General features: G+C 50.6%; 1 pseudogene; it reads left to right on the top strand.

Annotated features, from left to right (window-relative positions):
• The first annotated feature begins 651 nt into the window (after positions 1-651).
• LOC110742748 lies at positions 652-12,009 on the top strand (annotated as a pseudogene).
• Positions 12,010-23,111: the final 11,102 nt, after the last annotated feature.

Below are 23,111 nucleotides of genomic sequence, written 5' to 3'. Positions count from 1 at the left end.
AAACATATTCATTATATTTTAGCATAGGTATATTTCAAATATTGCATGGGATGTACTGATACCATTAATAAAAGTTTATGAATAATCTATGAATACTTGTAACTTATACATTATTATTTATGAATGTTTATACTAAAAGTTATTTGTTTTAGCTGGAATTTTATATATATACATATATAGACATATATACACACATATATAGACATATATATACACACATACACACACATATATATTATTATTTTTTTTCTTCTAGAGACAAGGTCTCACTATGTTGCCCAGGATGGTCTCAACCTCCTGGACTCAAGTGATCCTCCCACCTTGGCCTCCCGAAGTGCTGGGATTATAGACATGAGCCATCATACTCAGCCTTTAAATTTTTTTTTATAATTAGCTGAAGTTCAGATTTAGCTGGGAGCCTTATATTTTATCTGGCATCTGTACTTATGTCGCATCTTCCTAGTAATGCTTGGTTATTAGAAAATAATTAAATTTATTTTTAAATTCTCTGGAATTTGGATTTTCCTTCAATAAGTGTATTCCCCAGGTTGAACTATACCCCACTAGCAGAGAGGTTCCTTCCCTGCCTGACAGAGACAGCACGCTCTGTCGCCTGCAAAGCTGCACACAGTGGCAGGGGTCCAGCGAGGGATGCTCCTCACAGTGGCAAGTCTCCTGTTGCACACCAATGGCCAGGACTTAGGGGAGCGCTATGAGGGTCCCAGAACCGCAGGAGACCCAGACCTGAATGCAGGGGCTGTAGGCTCCACCCTGAGTGCTGGGCCAGGGGCCAGGGGCCAGGGGCCAGCGACAGGGGCACAGAGCTGGACCTGGGCAAAACTACCCCACAGTAGCCGGGCTCAGGAACCTGGCAGTGCCAAGCCTCTTCCAGCCTCAGTCTTTTCCACAGGATGGAGTGAGGACAGTGCTGGATGCAGAAGAGTGCTGGGAGGATTGGGTGAACTTTCACGTGGACAGTGTGGCACACATCTGGCTGGCAGGACCAGCTCAAGTCCTGTTAACCGTCGGTCAAAGGTGTCTTCAGCATTTTCCTATTAATTTCCTATTAAGGTGATTAGTCAGCCAGGATGGTCCCACAAGGTGAGGGAAGGATGGGGATTCTCACTGAAGGTGGAGGAAACACTGGGGGAGAAGGGCAGGCATCAACCAGCTCTTTCCTCCTAAGGCCCCTGATAGGGTCTGGCTGTGTCCCCACCCAAATCTCATCTTGAATTGTAGTTCCCATAATTCCTTTGTGTTGTGGGAGGGACCTGGTGGGAGATAATTGAATCATGGGGGCGGTTTTGCCCACACTGTTCTCGTGGTAGTGAATAAGGCTCATGAGGGCTGATGGTTTGATGAGGTCTCATGGTCTGATGGTTTTGCTTGGCTCTCATTCTCTCTTGTCACCATGTAAGAAGTGCCTTTCACCTTCTGCCATGATTGTGAGGCCTCCGTAGCCATGTAGAACCGTGAGTCCATTAAACCTCTTTTTCTTTTTCTTTTTTTTCTTTTTGGAGATGGAGTCTTGATCTGTTGCCGAGGCTGGAGTGCCATGGCACAATCTCAACTCACTGCAACCTCCACCTCCTGGGCTCAAGCAATTCTCCTGCTTCAGCCTCTAGAGTAGCTGGGATTACAAAGGTGTCCACCACCATGCCTAGCTAATTTATTATTATTATTATTATTTTTAGTAGAGACAGGGTTTCCCCATGTTGGCCAGGCTAGTCTGGAACTCCTGACCTCAAATGATCTTCCCGCCTTCGCCTCCCAAAGTGCTGGGATTACAGGCATGAGCCACCGCGTCCAGCAAAACCTCGTTTTCTTTATAAATTACCCAGGCTCGGGTATGTCTTTATCAGCAGTGTGAAAATGGACTAATACAGACCCCAGCCTGCCTGCAGTAATGGAGAGAAGGCTACATCAGTTTCCAGCATGCCAGGGCCCGGCCGCGGAGCCGGCCTCACCATCCCAACGGCGCCTCGGCGAGTGAGAGCGATCTTTGAGTGATTTATGCTCTTTTCACTCTTTTCTTGCATGGCAGGTCTGGATGTCGGAATTTCAACTCGCACCCAAACGAGGAGGCTAAGGGTGGGGGAGGCCAAAAATAATCTCCCTCACAGAGCAGAGGCTCCCACAGCGGAGGCTAGGTTCCCACCTGGGTGGTCAGACCCAGAGCCCAGGCTCCGAACCTCCATGCCTGCAGCGCCAAGCTGAGGGCAGCAGATCCTATCTTACAGACTTTGGGGTCTTTTTGAGACGGAGTCTCGGCTTGTGGCTCCAGGCTGGAGGCTGTGGTGGCCCATCTCCCACACTGCAAAGCCCACCTCGGCCCTCACGCCATTCTCCTGCCTCAGCCTCCCCGAGCACCCGCTGGGACTACAGGCACACCAACCGCTAGTTTTTGTACTTTTAGCAGAGACGGGCTCAACCTCAGAAAGGCTAGATGGTCTCGATCTCTGACCTTGACTGGGCCCGTCTCGGCCTCCCAAAGTGCTGGGATTACAGGCTTGAGCCACCGCGCCCGGCCGACTTTGGGGTCTTAATGTGAATTCACCCTATTAGAGCAGCTGGGGGCGGGCGGAGTTGTTTTTCTCTTTCCTAAAATCCCAGCGAGCTGCTGATTGCGTGCCTGCTACTTCAGGCCCCCCACGCCGCGCCGAAATCCAGAGCTGTGCGTCCATCCATCCTTCCTCCAGGCCAGGCCTGCCCCTCGGATGCCCGGAGTGGGAGTGTGTGGGTGTGGGTGTGGGTGTGGGTGTGGGTGCAGGGTGAGTGTCAAAGCAACAGGCAGCATGAGGAGGACGCATCATCTGTCCTTCAACCCGTGCCATGGGCTCTGCTGTCCCTGCCCCTTTGGGAGTCCCTGGTGTCCCCCTGAGTCTGGGGTAGCCTTCCTTCTCTTCATGCTCCTCCCCATATCCAACCAAGCATTGGGTTCTGCCCTGAATCTCCCTTGAATCTGAGCCCTGACACCTGCTTTCCTTCTCTCTGGGGAGGGCTCTAAAAGGCTCGAGGTCTCTAGGCCTCCCTCCGTCCGGCCTCTCTCAGCCCCTTTCCCTGCAGCAACCCTGTCTCCAGCCCCATCTCTGATCCCCCTCCAGACCCTCGTCCCAGGCCCCGCGTCTCCCGTGGTCCGACTTGCACACTCAACCCCTCCTCCTGGGGCATCCTGCCTGGCCTGAAGCCCTGCCCTCCTCTGCCCGGCCGCTGCCTTTCTCCAGGAAGCCTCCTGGCCCCACGTCCAGGTGTGATGTCCTTGCCTTAAACCCCATAGGAGAAGGCACTTTATCTCAAGGTGGTACTTCCCTGTGTATCTGTGTCAAGGCAACCAGGGAGGGTGTGTCCCCAGACACCTCTTCTCTAGCGCCCAAGAGATTTCCAACAGAGGGCACCTCCCAACAAGAGAAAGGTCCTTTTCTTCACAGCAGGTTCCGGGCAGATCGATGTAACAAATGGTGGTAGAGAATTGGGAATGTTGAGGACGAAAAGGAGGAGGGAAGAAGGGTGGGGGACAAGGGCCAGCACTGGGGCAGGGTGAGGGCCAGTAGCTCTGGCAAGGGACTTCAGTAAGACAGGAGAGGGGCTGGGTGTGGTGGCTCACACCTGTAATCCCAGCACTTTGGGAGGCTGAGGCGGGCAGATCATGAGGTCAGGAGTTTGAGACCAGCCTGGCCAACATGGAGAAACCCCATCTGTACTAAAAATACAAAAATTAGCTGGGCATGGTGGCATCCCCCTGTAGTCCCAGCTACTAGGGAGGCTGAGGCAGGAGAATCGCTTGAAACCGGGAGACAGAGTGAGACTCTGTCTCAAAAAAAAAAAAAAAAAAAAAAATTGACTCCCAGTTCCACATGGCTGGGGAGGCCTCAGGAAACTTATACTCACGGAAGGGGAAGCAAAAGGCGGCAGGAGAGAGAGGAGTGTGCAAAGGAGAAACTCAAACATTTATACAACCCTCAGATCTTGTGAGAGCTCACTGTCACAAGAATAGCATGGGGGAACCGCCCCCATGATCCAGTCACCTCCCACGAGCTCCCTCCCTCCACACATGGAGATTATGGGGATTACAATTCAAGATGAGATTTGGGTGGGGACTCAGGCCCAAACTGTAGCTTGGACTCTCTGTAGAGCCTCTCAACAGGAATGCACCTGGGCCGACATCCAAATTCTATTCTCAAAGAACCTGAGTGAAGAGTCCAGCCCTGCTGGGCTGCAGAACTGTGAGTCAATCAATGGGCGTTGCAAGCGGCAGCGTTTGGGAGTAACTTGTTATGCAGCAACAGAAGGTATGTACAGGTGTCTGTGATTTGGGATCTTTCTGAAGCAACCTGAGCAGTTGCTGAAAACTGGGACATAAGCCTCGTCACTGCCAGCGCTGCTAAACCTCATTTGCTTCACAATAAACAGCAATAGCTATTTAGATTCCAACTGTTTGGCGCCAGGTACTAGACCCACATTATGAGTAAGTGGAAAAGTTCACCTCGCCACTCCGGGGGGTTTGGTGTTATTTTTCTGGCTTTCCTCACCAGGAAGCTCAGAAAGTCATTATTGGCTCAGATCACCCACCGGCGAAGTGCTGGAACAAACGTGGAAAGCCAGGCCTCCTGCCTCCAGGGTCTCAGCTGGTACTCCACACCCTGTTGCCTCCAGGTTTACCTGTTTTCAAAATCATTGCAGCTTTCTCCAAATAAGATATAAAAATGGCCAAACAAGCTCATTAAAAGATGCTCACAGTTGTTAGTTGTTAGGGAAATGCAAATCAAAACCACAATGAGCTGCCATCTCACACCCACTGGGATGTCTATAATCAAAAAGTCAGACAATATTAAGAACTGGAGAAGATGTGGAGAAATTGGAGCCCTTGGATGCTATACATGAAAATGTAAAATGGTTGCAGTGCCTGTTCCTCAAATAAGTTAAGCACAGAATTGCCACACGACCCAGCTATGCCACTCCTGGGTTTATACCCAAGAGAAATGGAAATGGAAACATATGTCCACACAAAAACTTGCATGTGAATGTTCATAGCAGTCCTATTCCTAATAGCCAAAAGGTGGAAATAACCTAAGTGTCCATCAACTGAGGGAGGGATACATAAATGCAGCCCATCCATACAGCAGAATATTACTCAGCCAGGAACAAAGCACTGACACACACTACAATGTAGATGAACCTTGAAAACACTGTGCTCATTGACAGAAGCCAGACACAAAGATCACCAATGATATGATTCCTTGTATAGAAAATGGCCAGGATAGGCAAATCCGCAGAGACTGAAAGAAGACTGATGGTTGCCAGAGGCTGGCAGGACATGGAGGAACTGTGGGGTGCTAGCCGAAGTCTACGGGCTTTCTTTTGAGGTGATAAAAATGTAGTAAAATTGACCGTGTTGATAGTTGCACTACTGAATATTGTAAAAGCCATTGAATTGGAGACTTTACCTGGTGACTATGGTGGATGAATTATATCTCAATAAAGCTGTTACCAAAAAATAAAAAATAAAAAAAATCATTGCTGCTGAAACGTAGCCCCCACACTGTCCTGTTTCCGGCTGTTTGGCTGTGGATGTAGCAGCTCCCTGGACAGATGCCACGTGTCAAGGTAGGGAGGCTTTGAGGAGCCCCCTCACCCGCATCCTGCAGCAAGACTCCCTCCAGGATCCCCTCCGAGTGTCCCTGGGAGCCTGTGCTCCTCCTCAGCGTCCAGGTCTGCAAGTGGGCAGCCTGCAGCCTCCAGGATCTGACGTTCTTGACCTTGTCTTCACAGGGAGGGTCGCCCTGAGGACTTACAGGCCTGGATGAAATATGTTTTTTGTTTGTTTGTTTGTTTGAGATGGAGTTTGGCTCTGTTGCCCAGACTGGAGTGCAGTGAGATGATCTCATCTCATTGCAACCTCTGCCTCCTAGGTTCGAGCAATTCTCTTGCCTCAGCTTCCTGAGTAGCTGGGATTACAGGCACACGCCACTGTGCCTGGCTAATTTATTTTAGTAGATGTTTTATTATATTGGCTAGGTTGGTCTCTTAAACTCCTGACCTCGGCGGATCCGCCTTAATTTCAGCCTCCTCCTAAAGTGCTGGATTATAGGTGTGGAGTTTCACCGCGACTGGCCTCTTGATGAAATGTTAACTGCTATTTTCTGAGGGTTAATCTCATGCAGGGCAAATGACATTATCTCTGTGGAACCGTGGTTGCAATACGCAAGGAGACGTCTCCAGCAATATCATGCAAGTGCTTGTTTCTGGAGACCCCGCCATGCCGAACGATCAACCCGGCATGGGAGATTTGGTCTCTGACACTGAGGTTCTTGCCCCTCTGCCCCCTGGCTTCCTGATGGATTGGAAGCGACCAACAGAAGCTGAAGCGGGGCGCAGAAGAGACGTGACTTCGGAGCCTCCAGGAGGAACTCACCCTACCCACACCTTGATTCCTGACTTCTGGGTTTGTGATACTTTGTTATGGCATCCACAGGACACGAATCCTCCTGCAGAGTTAAAGGAAAGATGCTCCTGCACACTGTAAATGCTGATTAAAGCTACGTTTGCTTATAGCTCTTCTAGAGTTATAAAAGCAAAGCAAATAGTCAGCCTCAGATAGTGCTTTGGAACAGGCCGGGCGAGGGGTGAGAGCAGGTGCCTCATGGTCCAAGCTTGGGGGAGCTGCTGTGGCTGAGCACTGGCCTGCATGTGGTGGCAGCACCGTGAGGCTGGGGCCAGATGGCTCCCTTCTCAGGTCTTGTTCTCTTCTGCAAAATGAGGGGTTGGTCTTGATCATAATTTCTCGAATTTAGTGTATTAGAGTGAGTAGTGGCCCCTCAAAAGATGTGTCCAAGCCCTACCCCCTGGTACCTGCGAAGGTGACCTATTGGGAAATAGGGTCTTTGCAGACGTAATTAAGAATCTCGGCCAGGGGTGGTGGCTCTGGCCTGTAATCCCGATGAGGGAAGGGGCTGCTGGGCCCGTGTCAGCAGGGCCAGATTCTTCTGGAGGCTCTAGGGAGAAGGTGCCTTCCTGCCTTTTCAGCTTCCAGAGGCCCCCTGCATGCCTCACGGTCCCTACAGCAGACCACATCACTCCGACCTCTGCTTCGTCCTTGCATCTCCTCCTCTGCCTCCCCTCCTCCCTCTCATAAGGACGCTGGGAGGACACCGGACCCCCCCAGCTGACCCAGCAGAATCTCCCCTCTCAAGATCCTCACTTGCATCACATCTGCAAGATCTCTGCCGAAGCTCTGGGGATTCGATTTGGCATCTTTGCAGTGGCCGTTATTCTGCCCACCTGATAACAGAGAAAACACACAGAGAAGATGCTCAGAAACACGTATTGAGTGAAATTGTGAGTGGCTGTGTGGAGCCAAAACTAGGCTGGTCTGTGCAGGAGGTGTAACAAGAGCTGCGTCCTGTACTTCTGCCTGCCTTCCTGCTTCCGCCATTGACTGGAGGTCAGCAGATCTGACAGTTCCAGAAATAGAACTTCTGCTCTGATCTGATCCACACGAAGGTGAAGGTCAGGTGCAGGATCCCCCACCCCCACCTTGTGAGTTCTGGGGGTGCTGAGCCAGGGCCCCACCTCTGCCCTGGGGGACATCCCCTGCCAAGTTTGCTTGGAGGCTCCTTTGAGCTCAGGCACACCCAGGAGCCAGAAGGAGAGGACTTGTAAAGACAGGGCCTGTGACCCCGGGCAGGCCTGTGTCCTGGCCCTTAGGGAAGGAATAATGAGCAGACTATTGTGTAAGAAAGATGAGAATCAGGCAGATAAAGGGCCCAGTGAAGCCGCCTGTCCCACTCTCTACCCCTAGGACTGAACCTTGGACCCCACCTAACATTCCAGCTCCACTGCGGTGCCCTGGTCTCCGTGACAACTGGGAATCATTTTACAAATAGAAGATTGTGGATACGTGGGAATGCAGAGGTGAGGAAGTCTCAGGAGTAAAGGTTTCATTTACCGCACCTTGGTGCGAAGGTGTCAGGCCAAGCCTTGGAGCCAAATTCTGTGCAGAACGACCAGGTACAGAGAGCAGAAAACATGAGCTATGTTCCTGGCCCTTTGCCTGTTAGCTGTGTGGCTCTGGTTATGGAGTGAAGGGAGCACCATATGGGTTATGGGCCTTAAGTGACAGAATTCCTAACTCTCTGAGGCCAGAGCAAGGCTTTGGAAAGGCTGGAGGGAAGCCATTAAGTCGGCGAGGTTTTCCTGGCTTGCCCCATGGAGGCAAGATGGCTGCAGGGCTCCAAGCATCATGTCCATTGAGGACAACATCAATGCAGAAAGGAGGGCAGGTGGCAAAGGGGCTTCTCCTCTCACAACTGTTTTATCACAAACTCCTTCCTCATCCAGAAGCCCTCAAAGACTTTGCTTTGTTTCCCATCAGCAGGAATGTGTGGCAGGAAGGGATCTCACAGGGATTCACAGTTTAAACCAATCCCTGGGGCCCGAGGGGCAAAGTGTCTGAGTGACCCAGCCCTCAGTCACGTGTCCATTCCTGAGAAGGAGGTCAGTCTTGCACCTCTGGAACTGCATGTACCAAATGTGAGTGTGTTTGTGCCTAAGTGTGCCTGTTCACCTCGGCGAGTGGACATGTGTGAAAGCAGATGTTTGCGTGGGCGCAGGTGTGTGCTGTGTGCATACAAAGTGGGGGCAGGGCTTGTGGGGAGGTGGAGTGATTGTGCAAAGCAGAGTGAGGTGGTGTTGCTGGAAGACATGGACGGAGGCATGACACAGACTGTCCACTGCAAAAACCATGGACACAGGCTGCCTGCCGCAGGGACCACAGATGGAGGTGTGACACAGGACTGTCTACTGCAAAAACCATGGATAGAGGCGTGACATAGGCTGCCCACTGCAGGGACCACAGATGGAGGTGTGACACAGGACTGTCTACTGCAAAAACCATGGATAGAGGCGTGACTTTGGGCTGCCCACTGCAGGACCTAGATGGAGGTGTGACTGGACTGTCCACTGCAGGGACCACAGATGGAGGTGTGACACAGACTGTCCACTGCAGAGACCACGGACAGAGGCATGACACAGGCTGCCAGCTGCAGAGACCAGCCCTTCCAGAACCTGGCTGCCCTTCTTCTTGGTGATGGTCCCGTTTTAAAGGGCCTGGTCCAGGAGTGGATATGCCACTCACTCCTGCTCTCCCTGAGGTCTGGACTTGCTGCTAAACAGTGGTTAGGAAACTTGCAACAGGCCCTGATTAGATGTGAGATTTCTTCCAAGGCGTTCAACACAGGCCACCTGAATTGACTTTCAGACGTGTTCTCAGTCCTTTCTACACGGGTGATCTCCGCTCTTCCATTAAAAAAGTGTCATTTTAATGATATAAAAAAAAGCAGTGTTTGCTCATTGTGGAAAAACTGGAAAATACATGGAAAAAACTCCTCTCTTTCTACAAATTAACATTTTGCAGATTCTTGTCTATGCAGCTGAATTCATATTCTTTTCCTTTTAGATAAATGGGCGTCATAATCCATGTCCCACCTTGCAATCTCCGTGTTTGCTTCCGTAATAGGTACTCAAAGCTTTCTTATATCAGTGAAGGTTCTTCTGCAGCATGACTTTTGGTAGTATTCCATCGTATAGACACAACAGAGCTTCTTTAGCAGCTGTTTTGGCTCCTGTGAATTTTGGGTTTCCCTGAGTTCCTTGTCAGCAGCCACGTCTGCCTGAGTTTTGTGGGCACCGGACAGGCAGCCCCACCTGCCAACCACACAATCCACTCACGTAAGATGTCCCAACTCAGAAACTGGCACCCAAAACTTTCCAATCACTGATCCCATCACAGCCACTCTTTGGAAGCTGTGGGGCCCGGTGAAAGGGCACTCCTGAGTGGACTCCTGAGCTCCTGGCGTTGGAAGGCACCTCCCCCATGCCCTGCACCCCCTCTCTTCCTCTCCTGCCCCCTCCTCCTCTCAGCACAGGAGACACATGGAACCTGCCTGCTCCCGGACACGGGAGGGGTGGAAAGAGGAGAGAAGGGTAGAGGGGAGGAGGAGCGAGGAGCCGCTCCGGGTGGGAGGGAAACAGGAGCTGGGAGATCCCACAAAGGCTTGTTTTTACAGTGCCACTCTGTGACCCTGGGAAGTCACCCAGCTTTTCTGTGCCTCAGTTTCCTTACCTATAAACAGAGATCCTGGGAGGAGAGGCCTCCAAGGTGGCCTTGGGGCTGACATCCTTAGAAGAAGGAAACAGTAAGGGCCTTCCTCTCCCAAGGTTTCTTTTAAGTGGGGGTGCAACTTGCCAAAGATTTGGAGGCCACTCTGCAGGGCACCGCCCCTCACTCCTGAGGAGAGCTCACCCCGCGCCTGTGGGGTCTGGTGGGAGCCTCGGAGCCGGCCCAGCAGCTCTCCTGTGAGCGGTCCCCAGCGTTTGTACCACCGGTGCTGTAGAAGGGCGGGGAGACAGCACATGGGGACTTGCCATTCCCGTTCTGTTCCGCAGCACTGGAGGGGCGGACAGGACAGGACCGGCTGCTCATCCCGCGCTGAAGGTGAGGCCGGGCTCCAGGAGTCTTGGCTGGATGCAATCACCTGACCTGGGGGTTCAAAGTGCCTAACACAGGTGCTTACCCCTCTTCCCCCTCACCCCTGGCTGCACCTGGGGCGTGGAGTTTTCCTCTAAGCCTGATCTCCCCACTCCCCCAAGAAGGTCCTGGGGGGATGGCCTGGGATCAGCCAGGACTCAGTTCCCACCTCAGGAGGCCTCTGGCCATGGAAGTGCTAAGGTGCCTGGTGTCCGTCTGTCTGGGTGACTCTGACTTGGGGGTTGGGCGGCCCTGCCTGTATCCAGTGACATGGGGTGGTGTGTGCAGAAAACCAGATGCTCACATGGCAGTGGGCAGGGGAGTGGCTGGGGGTTGGGGGTGAGGGCTACTGGTTCCTCCCCCATCTGGGGACCATTTCTGGGGACCCTGGCACCCACAAGCCTGGATCCTCCCATGGTCTGCTGCTTTCCTTCAAGCCCTGGCCTTGTCAGACCCCGAAGGCTCCCTACACAAGGTTAATTATTCACGTGGCCCAGGACCCAGGTACAAAGTCTTCTCCTTCCCACATCTGCAGAAGCTGCTCTTGTGGACCCGGCTCCAAGGAGGAGAGGGCAATTGTTTTATTTTAATCATTAAAACATTTTCTGGGATATATGTGTTGGTTGAAAAAAATTAAAAGATATAGAAAAGTATAAACAAAAAATTAAAGACAGGCCCTGTGACTCACGCCTATAATCCTAGCACTTTGGGTGCCCAAAGCAGGCAGCTATCCTGAGGTCAGGAGTTCAAGACCAGCCGGGCCAACATGGCAAAACCCTGTCTCTACCAAAAACACAAAAATTAGCCGGGCATGATGGCGCACGTCTGTAATCCCAGTCCTTGGGAGGCTGAGGCGGGGGAATCACTTGAACCTGGGAGGTGGAGGTTGCAGTGAGCTGAGATCACGCCACTGCATTCCAGCCTGGGCAACAGAGTGAGACTCACTCTCATATAAATAAATAAATAAATAAATAAATAAATAAATAAATAAATAAATAAAAGAAAACCACCCATAAGCCCACCAACCAGACAGGCACTGCTAACAACTCACGGCGTTTCCTTCTGGGGTTCATTTGTTTGTTTTTCCCTGACACAGTAGGGTCCACGAGGAAGTCAGGATCCACTGGCAATGTTTGCAGTGTTGTGTTTAATGTGGCAACTGGTTGTGTGATGATAGAGAAGTAAACAGAATGTCTGGTGGCAGTCGGGTTACCACATAGAATTTAGGACGCCCAGTGAAATGTGAATGCTAGGTCAGTGACATAACTTTTTGATATAAGTATATCCCAGGCAACATTTATTTATTGGAAATTGAGACAAAGGGAGGTGGGGGTGCTGCCAGGGAGGGAGAGCCAAGGTCCACTTCCACGCCCCTCCCAGAACTGGAGCCAGAGGCCCGCTTGTTGGGGGCCTGGGGCTCAGAGGGGAGCGAGCGGCTGCTGTCATGCTGTCTGCAAATGCTGTCCAGCTTCCCCCACTTTCTCTCGCTTGGCAGGTCACCTGGTCCACACTCTCCTCCCCTGATCCCCTGGGTGCTCCCCTCCCCCTACAGGTCCCCCTCCCTTCTGGGTGAGCCTGGATGCCAGCACCCTGTTTCGCCCACCCAGCATGCAGAACCAAAGCACAATGCTCAGAAACACCGCCAGTGTGCACAGGGCAGCAGGCTGGCTTCTCCCTCCCTCCTGCCGAGGTCTCTGCCCCCTGCCCCCTGCCCTCCTTCCTTCCCCTCTCCTCTTCTATTAGAAACTGTGAGTGTTAGGGTTCAATTGTGTCCCCCAAAACAGGTATATTGGGGTCCTCATCCCTAGTCCCCTAGAATGTGACTGTGCTTAGAGATTAGACCTTTACAGAGTAATCGGATGAAAATGAGGTCATCAGCAGGGACCCTAGTGCAGTATGACCGGTGCCCTTTCAAAAAGGAGAAACTTGGATACAGACACAGGCACACACGGAGGGAAGGTGGAGTAAAGGGGCAGGGAGAAGATGGCTTGCGATGGGAGTGACGCCCTTACAGGCCGAAGGACGCCTGGCAGTGCCAGCAGACACCAGGAGCGGGGAGAAGCCAGGAACAATTCTCCCTGGAGACATCTGGGAGACACCTTGATTTCAGGATTCCATGATAGCTTCCATAACTGCCAAAGAACACATTTCTGTGTTTTCAGCCACCCAGTCTGTGGTGTCTTAAGACTGCCACCCTAGGAAAGTAAAACAAGGAGTTAATTCATGAACGGTGGGGGAAATACGTATCCTTTGAAATACCACCTAGAGGAAGGGGTAATAGTATACCCGATCACGGCTCCAGTTTATGAAATAGTCACTCGGAACTTTGAAAAACAATATATTTTCAGGAATCAAAAGATTTGCTTGCTATGGACTTGTCTTGCAAAATAAAGAATCTCTTTGTAGATCACATTCATAGATGTATTTCATGTATGTTGACGTTAATTTGGCTTGCTCAGAAATAGGAAACATGAGAACTTGAATATCATGGTGTTTACAAAGCCAGTGAGGTCAGTTCCTCTCCTGGGCCTCAGGGGCAACCATTGGCCGCCTGGTCCACCTCTGGAAAGCGTTTGGAGAGGGTGTGAGTTCTTGCACCCACCCTCTGGTTTTGCAAGCTCCCTCTGCCATGGTGGGTGGAAGGCTGTGTTGGGGAGGTAGTGGAGCCACAGTGGCCTCCACTCTCAACTGCACAGATGCCTGGTGTGGAAGGTATGATGTGCTGGATTCTGAATGCAGGTTGGGGCTATTTTTAGCATCTGGACTGGGCAGCAGGAGGCTGGGGGTGAGGCAGAGGGAGGGCCAAGGCCAACACCATTTGCTGCTAGTGGAGCTGGAGGAGAAGGCACCCACATGCTGGCTGGCCGCCCTCCTTTCCTGCTGGAGTTCCTGGTGAGTGCTTCCCCGGGGGCTGAGTTGTAGCTGTCTCCCTAAACACCTGGAAGGATGTGGAAATGGGAAATGGGAAGTGACTTGAGGGTTTGGGCCCTGCCCTGCTCTGACTCTAAGGACAGACGGCCCAGACCTTGGGAAGGACGGTTCTGCCCCGTCTGGTACTGGGCTCCTGACCCCTGGGAGGCCTGTTGGTCGGTGGTGAGCGGCTTTGCCACATCTCATGACACATGGACATGATGCCACGTTGCCTCAAGGGGCACTTGTGAAAGTCAAAGTAGAAATGGATGAGCAGCGCTTAGCCCATGAGGAAGTGACGCACCAGTGACGGCCTTGATGGTGGGGCCATGGGCTGAGAGGGTCTGGTCTCTTGGCTGCCGCCAGCCTCCCAGGGTTGGGCAGCCACCATCCACGGGGCTGGGGCTCAGCCTCTCTCCCTTCGTGGGAGCCGCTGTTTTCCAAGGGGGTGGACATACACGTGGTCTGCTCCCTCCTTCCATGTTTCCTGGCTGGAGAAGACCTGAGTCAGCACGTGAATGAGGAGAGGAGGTGGCTCTCTGCAAAGAAACCTAAACACAAGGTCTGATTCCCACTTCCCATAGCCCCCTTCAGGGAGGCCATTGACCACTTGACAATCACAGACTATTTGTGCGGAGGGAGACATTCCAGATCATCTTGCTTGATGCTTGCCAACACATGTCACTTGGAAAGAGACTTGAAGGATAATACTCTTGGTTAAATGAACTGCAGGACTTTTCAGGGCCTTGACTAAGCTCACATGATCAGAGTGTCAATAAATAGAGGTGTGGTGTGCAGCATTCCACAAGTGTATTGATTGAAACCTTTTACAAATTTTATTTTCCCTTTATTTTTTAGAGATAGGGTCTTGCTCTGTCATCCAGGCTAGAGTGTAGTTGTATGATCATGGCTCACTGTGGCCTCAAACCCTGGGCTCAAGTGATCCTCCTGCCTTAGCCTCTCCAGTAGCTGGGTCTACAGGTGCATACTACCATGCCCGGCTAATATTTTTAAAACATTTTGTAGATATGGGGTCTCCCCATGTTTCCCAGGCTGGTCTTGTGAGTCACTGCATCCAGCCTGAAATCTTCTAAAAGTCAGGCTTATTGAGATATAGGCTGGCAAGGTGGCTCACGCCTGTAATTCCAGCACTTTAGGAGGCTGAGGTGAGAGGATCATTTGAGGCCAGGAGTTCGAGACCAGTCTGGACAACATAGCAAGACCACATCTCTACAAATAATTAAAACTAGCTGTGCATAGTGGCACACACCTGTAGGTCCTAGCTACCAGGAAGTCGGGGGTGGGAGGATTGCTTGAGCTGAGTGACAAGCAGTAGAGTGAGACCCTATTTTTAAAAAAAGAGAGAGTGATACAATCAACATACAGTCAAACTCATTGTTTTAGTGTACAGTTCTATGAGTTTTGACAAATGCTCACAGTTGTGTAACCACCACCAGAACCAAACATAGACCATATCTATATCACCCCCACGCCCCTTGGCAGCCAGTTCCCTGCTCCTTCTCTCAGCCCCTGCAATCACCGATTTGTTCCCCGTCTCTACAGTTTTGCCTTTTCCAGAATGTCGTCTCCATGGGATCTCGGCGTGTAGCTTTTGGTGTCTGGCATCTTTCACTCAGCATAACACGTCTGAGATTCATTTATGTTGCTGCAAGTGTCAGTAGATGGTTCCTTTTTGTTGCTGAACAATAATATCTGCTGTTGGGATTCCCCACAGTTTGCTCATCCATGTCCCAGTTGATGGATATTTGGGTTGTCTCCAGTTTGGAACAATTATGAATAAGCTGCCAGAAACATTTGTGTCCAAGTTTTTTTGTGATCTCTAGGTTTTGCTTGTTTGTTTGTTTGTTTCTGTTTTCATTTTGCTTTGTTTTTGTTTTTGAGACAGAGTCTTGCTCTGTTGCCCAGGCTGGAGTGCAATGGCATGATCTTGGCTCACTGCAATCTCTGCCTCCTGAGTTCAAGCAATTGTCCTGTCTCAGCCTCCCGAGTAGCTGTGACTACAGGTATACACCTCCACACCCAGCTAATTTTTGTATTTTCAGTAGAGACGGAGTTTTGCCATGTTGGCCAGGCTGGTCTCGAACTCCTGACCTCTAGTGATCCGCCCACCTCAGCTTCCCAAAGTGCTGGGATTACAGGCATGAGCCACCATGCCTGGCCTGATCACTAGTTTTTACTTTTTGGGTCAATACCTAGGATTAGGATTGCTGGGTCCTTCATTAAGTATCTGTTTAACTTTATAAGAAACTGCCCACTTATTTTCCAAAGTGGCTATTGCATCTTGCATTCTTGTTGGTGACTTGTGTGAGCTTCACTGGCTCCATGTTCTCACCAGCTTGGATTGCTTGAGCCGAGGAGTTCAAGATCAGCCTGGGCAACATAGTGAAACCTGTCTTTATAAAAAAAAATAAACAAATTTAGCCAGGTATGGTGGTGTGTGTCTGCAGTCCCAGCTACTTAGGAGGCTGAGATGCGAGGATTGCTTGACCTCTGGGAGGATTGCTTGAGCCTGGGAGGTCGAGGCTGCAGTGAGCCAGGATTGCACCATTGCACTCCAGTCAGCCTGGGTGACAGAGTAAGACCCTGCCTCAAAAACAAAACAAAACAAAAAACAAACAAACAAACAAAACCCAAAAAAACAATCTGCTGGAGATCCTGGGAAATACTGTTGCTGACATTGCAGCAGTACTGGTTCCTCATCATTTCTTTCCTTCCATCTCCTTGGATTGTGAACAAGACGCTGGAGGTGGAGTGGCTGTCTTATGACCAGGAAGCCTCCATGAGGAAGAAAGTGACACAGGATGGCAGAGCAGTGAGATAGAAGGAGCTTGGGGTCCTGGTGGCATCCTGGGGAGGCTGTACAAGCCAGGACTGCTTGCTTGGTTAAGAAAATTAAAATGTTGTTTGGTTGAGCTCTGGAACGGGGTTCTGGTTCACGCAGCCAAAAGTGATCCCTGGTGATGGGCTGGCACGGCAGAACAGTGAAAGCTGAAGCAGCACTGATTGCCAAAATGACCGCCGACTACACAAGCCATGGGCACAGCAGCTCCAGAATGGCTGAGGAATCTGAGGCACCAGGGGTCTCTGAAGGTGGGGATGAGGGGCTGGCTTCACCCTGTAGTAGTGGTTGAATGTATTGTCAGAGACACTTAGTCCCTGAGACTTCCTCCGTCATCCACCTGGCTAGATGACTCATCCACCTCACTGAAGAGAACTCAGGAAGTGCACACTATAGAGAAATTGAGCCAGACCAGCTCTGGAGTTGGCACTCAGAGCAGAGCAGAAAGAGGAGAAAGATGTCAAAAGATAAAACAAAACAATACAGACCTGCAGGACATGAATTTCCTTACTGAAAAGGCTAGCCACATTTTCAAATAATTAATGAAAAATCAAATGTAAGGGTAGAACAAAGGTGTTTGAAGGTATGCAGGATTAAATCATTGAACCTCACATGCATTCTTTCTCAGGAAGTTCCTGTGGTATGGGTGTCACTTGCACAAGGAAGTAAACCCCAAAAGAGAAAGATGTGAGGCACAGGACACATTAGATCTAGCACCAGAAAAGTATGAAGGAATTCTCATTGAAGTTGAAGGGAACTTTCACGGGGGAGCTGTACCACAAGCCAAGAGGTCAGCCAGCCCAGATGCAAATAGGAGGACAGAGAGTTCTGGAGAGAATGTCTCCAAGGGGAAGGACAAGCAACAACAAAGAATGATTACTTAGTATGTTTGACTTTGTTGAGAGGACTTTTATAGCTCTATCAGAAAATCGGGGGCGGGGGTGCAGATAATTGGTAAGTAGTAGACAAAAAAATTAAGTTTATGAAAAAATGAGGCAATAGTTAACCTCAGGAAAAACAAAAAGTTGTACTAAAAAGGAAAGACCATCCTAGCTCCCTAAGTGGTTTAGTTGTGACAACATTTATGGGGGTCATAGTAATATCAGAACTAAATACGGACTTGGCCAAAGGTTGTGAATTGTGTAATTCTGTAAGTTGTGAAGATGCTGGGTAGGTAGAATAGGTAGGAGTGTGTGGGAGGTGGTGGTGTAAGTGAGATAAAACCGAAAGGAATAGTATTGTAATCATGTTAGAAGTGTGAAGGTCAAGGTCAACAGAAACAGCTGAGAGACTTGAAGGCAGATGACTCACGGGGAGGGAGCTGGAGGTGGGAAGAGGTGCAGTGATAACAACTGTTTATTATCACAAGCCCTGCAGCACGACTTAACTTTTAAAACAATGTTATAACAATCACGTTTAAAAAGGAAGAAATAATAACTTGGTGAAAGCGACATTCTCTCTCCTCCAGAGAAAAGCAGCACAAGTGTACCTGAGCATTTCTGTGTTGGTCTTAGAAACCCAAGCCCATTCGCCTGCCTGGGAGCCTTTTGCTACGTCCAGCAGTTCCTCTGGGAGCTTCCAGCCTGCTGGAGTCTGAGCACTGGCCTCTGTGGCTGAAGCGGGGTCATCTCTTGCCCTTCGTCAACTCATGGATTGGCACAGGTGGATTTATGGCTATGTTGCCAGCCAGCTATGAACAAGCAAGGGGTGCCAACAGGCCACGCTCTGGCAAACAGCCAATGGGGAAGACGGAGACTGTCCCTTGCACACTCTCCTTCTCCTCTCTGTCTTTTTCAGTTTTCTTGTTTTCCTTCCTAGTGGAATCCAATGCTGGTGTTGAGATGGTAGGCAGGCCTGGGAGCTCCCCAACACTATGCAGGTTCCTGCTCGGTGTTTCCTGTCCTATTCACACACTCCCACGTGCCTCGTTTGGGCCTTGAAGGGGAGAGTCTCCTGCAGCCAGGCCCCTGGAATTCCTCGGATCCCTGCTGTCCCAGGGAAGAGTGCAGAAGGGAAGGGGTGGGCTGCATCCCTGTGCTCAGAACAGACGCGACCACAAGGTCATGGCTGATTTCGTGAATTAGAGCCATGCCGGTCACCCTCTGCATGAATGTCCTATGGCTGGTGCCACAAATTTTACAAACTGGGTGAATCCAACAACAGATTTTTTCTTTCTCATGCTTCTGGAGGTCAGACGTCTGAAATCAAGGTGTGTGCGGGGCTGTGTTCAGTCTGAAGGCTCTGAGGAAGGACAGTTCCTTGCATCTCTCCCACGTCTGTCAGTGGCCTGTGGTCCTGGGATTCTGTGGCTGGTGGCTGCATCACTGCATCCCCGCCTTAGCCTTGGCCCACCTGCTCCTGTGTGCCTCCTCACTTCATCCTCCCTCCACTCAGGTCTGTGTCCAAACTTCCCTTCTACAGGGACACCAGTGTTATGGGACTTAGGGCCAACCCTAACTCATCATTACTGCATCTTAACTTGATTCGTTTCTAAGACCCTTCTTCCAAATAAGGTCCCATTTACAGGCACTGGGGTTAGGACTGGGACATATCATTTGCGGACACAATTCATGCACAGCCTTTTCATCACTGGCCTCCTCCTCCACTCTCGTGGCTGTTCAGAACTTTCCACCCTTAAAAACTCCTCTCATCAACATGCTGCCCTAGCACAGTCCCACTGTGTCCTCTTCTCTTGTCACCAAACTTGTTGAAGGTCGTTTATACCTCAGCTTCCCCTGATACATTCCTCCACCATCACCATCTGCCTGACCCGTGCCTTCAGGAAGGTGCCTGGAGGGAGGGGGCTTTCCTTATGTCTGGTCCTTTGCATGCTCTGTGGCTTTTGAGGTGGGTGTTGAAGGCTACAGAAGCCCACCCTCCCCCGACCACCCTCGGCTTGGCTTTGATCTCACACCCTGTGTGTGTACCCGGCATGCTGCACATGGTGTGTGTGTGTGGGGGTGTGTGTGTGTGTGTGTGTGTGTGTGAGGGGGACAGCCCTCCTAGGACTGCATTGTCCTGAGAGCAGCCCTGAGTCCTCTGCACCGCTCAGTCTAACAGCAGAGACAGATAGACCCCAGAGAACCCAACTGGAATGCCTGGAGACTCTCCACTGGAGCTTTGCCTCCAGGGTGAGCTTAGGACCCACATGGCCAGGCTTTGGCTCATTGCTGGAGAGCTTGCACCTGCTGCGGAACTCATAGCGTAGCCTCTGGCTGGATCACTCCCTTCCCTTGGCTCAGTCCGCACTTGTCGATCTCCAAAATCCAATCCACCCTTGAAAGGCAGAGGTCAAGCAATGTGCGAGGGACACAGAGGGGACCACGGAGTGGACTTCTCAATTTACTGAGTGACACCAGGCAAGTGACTTGACCTTTTGGAACAGCTACCTGACCTGGAAGGTGGGGGTGAAAGTGCTTTCCTCATGGGTGGCTGTGAGAATTAATGAATTATTACCAGCAAAATACTTAGGCACATTGGATGGCACCTAATAAGAGCTCAATAAATAGTAATGATCATTATGAATATAATGTAGTTTTCCAATAAGTGGGTGGCCCCCTGAGGTCCCCTGAACCCCGTGGTGTCTGTTTGAGGTCAGGTATGTGAGTCGCCTGGCACACCTACACTCTCTATGTTTGCCCAGGTAATTACTCACCTCCTGCAGGGGCTATTCTGGGGCCAAGAAACTCTTCCCCAGGCCTGGACAGGCAGTCCTGGGCCTGTGACAGCACTGGGATCACAAAGACAAACAGGTTGGCCCCGTCAGCTGAACTCACCTGGGTCTTTGGGAAAGTGCCCACTGTAGCCATGTCCTGTGAGAAGCTGGGAGGTTTGCAGGTTGCGGCCCTGCCTGCCACAACTTCCCAGAACATGGGGCTTCCTCAAGGCCAAGGCACTGAAGGGGCCACGGGCAGAGTGGCCTAGCTTAGTTAGGACTGCAGATGCAGAGCCAGGCTGGGCGGGGGCATGGTGGGGTGGGGGGAGTTTGACAGGCGGGTCTCTCGCTGTTTCCCCTCCCCACCTCCCACACCTGGGTGTGGAGGAGTCAGCGTGGTGTGTGATGCGAGGGGTCTGTCATCTGGGGCGGGAGTGAGCCTCCGTCTCCTGGACCTTGGCTCCCCCCACTCCCTCCCTCATAGGCCTGGCTGCCACCTGGTCCTTGCCACCCTGGACAAGTTGATGATACATGGATGGACATTCACTCAGGTGTTTAGGGGTTAGGGAATTATTCCTCCCCTAAATGTTGCTTTTAAAAAATTATTGTGATAAAATATCTAACATGAAATTTACCATCTTAACCATTATTAAGTGTACAGTTCATCGTACTAAGGACATTCACATTATTGTGCAGCCATCACCATCATCCACCTCCAGAACTTTTTCATATTCCCAAACTGAAACTCTCACTTCACGAAGCACTCACGCCCCATTCCCCCTCCCCAAGCCCTGGCACCCACCCTTCTACTTCCTGTCTCTATGGATTTGACTACTCCAGGGCCTTTACATAAGTGGAATCAGACATTATTGTTCTTTTCTGTCTGGCTTTTTTCACTCAGTATAATGTCCTCAAGGTTCATCCATGTTGGAGCATGGGTCAAGATTTTCTTCCTTAAGGCTGACGAATATTCTGTTGTATGGACAGACCATGTTTTGTGTATCTGCTTATTTGTCAATGGACACCTGGCTGCTTCCACTTTTGGACTGCCGTGACTAGCGCTGCTATGAAATGGACGTGTGATTATCAATTTGAGTCTTTGCTTTCAATTCTTTCGAGTATAAATCCAGAAATGGAATTGCTACATAGTACAGTAATTCTGTGTTTAATTCTTTGAGGAATCATGAATGCTGCATTTTTCTTTTTTGAGACAGGATCTTGCTCTGTTGCCCGTTCTGGAGTGCCATGGCACAATCAATCCTGACTCACTGCAGCCTCAACCTCCTGGGCTCAAGTGATCCTCCCACCTCAGCCTCCCGAGTAGCTGGGACTACAGACACAAACCACCACACCCGGCTAATCGTTTAATTTTTTGTAGAGATTTGTGAGGTCTCGCTGTGTTGTCTGGGCTGGTCTCAAACTCCTGGGCTCAAGCCATCCTCCCGCCTTGGCCTCCTGCAGTGTTGGGATTACAGGCATGAACCACTGTGCCTGGCCATAAATGCTGCATTTAAAGCAGGGATTTAAGAACGTGTCAAAAGTAGGACGAAGACATGTTGCACAGAATGAAAAGGGTTCCCGGATCACGCTGTCTGCCTCTCCACGACCACAGACCAGTGACCTCACCTTTCTGAGTTTCTATTTCCTCATCTGTAAAACAGAAGTGCCATCTTCCTTGTGCTGTGTGGGGTTTTGAGAAGAATTAACTTAGTTTGGAAAGCGCTGAGCCTGGTGGTTCAGAACCGGGATTGGAAACTGTGCCACCGCTCTTGTTTTTGCACTTCTGGAGAGCCAGGAATGGTTTTCACACGTTTTAAGTGTTGTAAAAACTGAAAGACTAAGTGACAGAGACCACCTGTGACCTGCAAAGCCAGAAAGGTCCACTTTTTCCTCCCTGGCCCTTTGTAGGAAAAAGTTTGTGTTTTAGTTTAGAGATGGGCTCTGAAATCAGATGCTTGTGTTCCTGGGTGGCCTCTGCCTCATATAGGCCTCCTGACCTTGACCAAGTACTCTGTGATATGGTTTGGCTGTGTTCCCACTCAAATCTCGTCTTGAATTATAATTCCCATAATCCCCACGTGTCATGGGAGGGACGCAGTGGGAGGTGATTTGACCATGGGGGCGGTCATGGGGGATAGTGAGTGCTCATGAGATCTGATGGGTTCGTAAGGGACTTTTCCCCTTTTGCTCGGCACTTCTCCTTGGTGCCGCCATGTGAAGAAGAATGCGTTTGTTCCGCCTTCCACCATGATTGTAAGTTTCCTGAGGTCTCCTCAGCCATGCTGAACTGTGAGTCAATTAAACCTCTTTCCTTTATAAATTACCCAGTCTTGGATATGTCGTTATTAGCAGCATGAGAACGGACTAATACAGTAAATTGTATTGGTCGGTGCCTCCGTTTCCTCATCTGCAAAATGGGAATAACAAACCCACGGGGTTCGTCATCGAACTTGCATCAAGTCACTGCTTAGCAAGGCAACCCCAACTACCTCATTTCAGTTGTGACACACTCAGCTCCTTCCAGCACATTCTACAATGCGTGTCTTGTGTTTGCTGAGTCATGCAGTTAGGATGTGAGGCTCTCAGTGGCAGGGGTCTTCACTGGCTTTGTTTGCTGATGTGTCTCTGGGGCTTACAACAGCACTCTGCACAGAGCAGGCACTCAGTATTTGCAGAATGAATGCAGACCCCACAGGGTTATATGAGAACAAGATGGGTTAATACTTGGGAGACTTTGAGAGCAGTGCCCAAGACCCCCAGGCATGGTGGGGGAAACCTTACCCAGGGGAGGTTCTTGGGGTGCCTGCTCTGGGTTCTGCCTCTGCCAACATAATTTGGCAGATCCAATGCTGGGTGGCACAGTGGAGAAGGCCAGTAGGCCTCCTGGGGCATGCACAGGGCCATGGTGCCAAAAGAGATGCTGCTGGCCAGATGACCCAAAGCCACTGGGCAACTTTCCTGGGACTTGAGCGATGGGTCCCTGACACTTTTTTGAGCATCACCCAGGAGCCTGCCAAAGACCAAAGCGTTAGTCCTGTTACCTCCATGGGTCACAGAATCTGAAGCTGCCCTCTGCAGAAGCCCAGCTCTGCCAAATTTGCAACAGTTGACAAATGCCTCTGCTCTACTCCTTCATTTCGGTGGAGGTAATAACCTCTCAA

Source organism: Papio anubis, chromosome 4, assembly GCF_008728515.1.
Source record: "Papio anubis isolate 15944 chromosome 4, Panubis1.0, whole genome shotgun sequence".
Classification (NCBI taxonomy): Eukaryota; Metazoa; Chordata; class Mammalia; order Primates; family Cercopithecidae; genus Papio; species Papio anubis.
The sequence above is the reverse complement of the archived record's forward strand: the minus strand, read 5'-3'. Positions and strand labels throughout refer to the sequence as shown.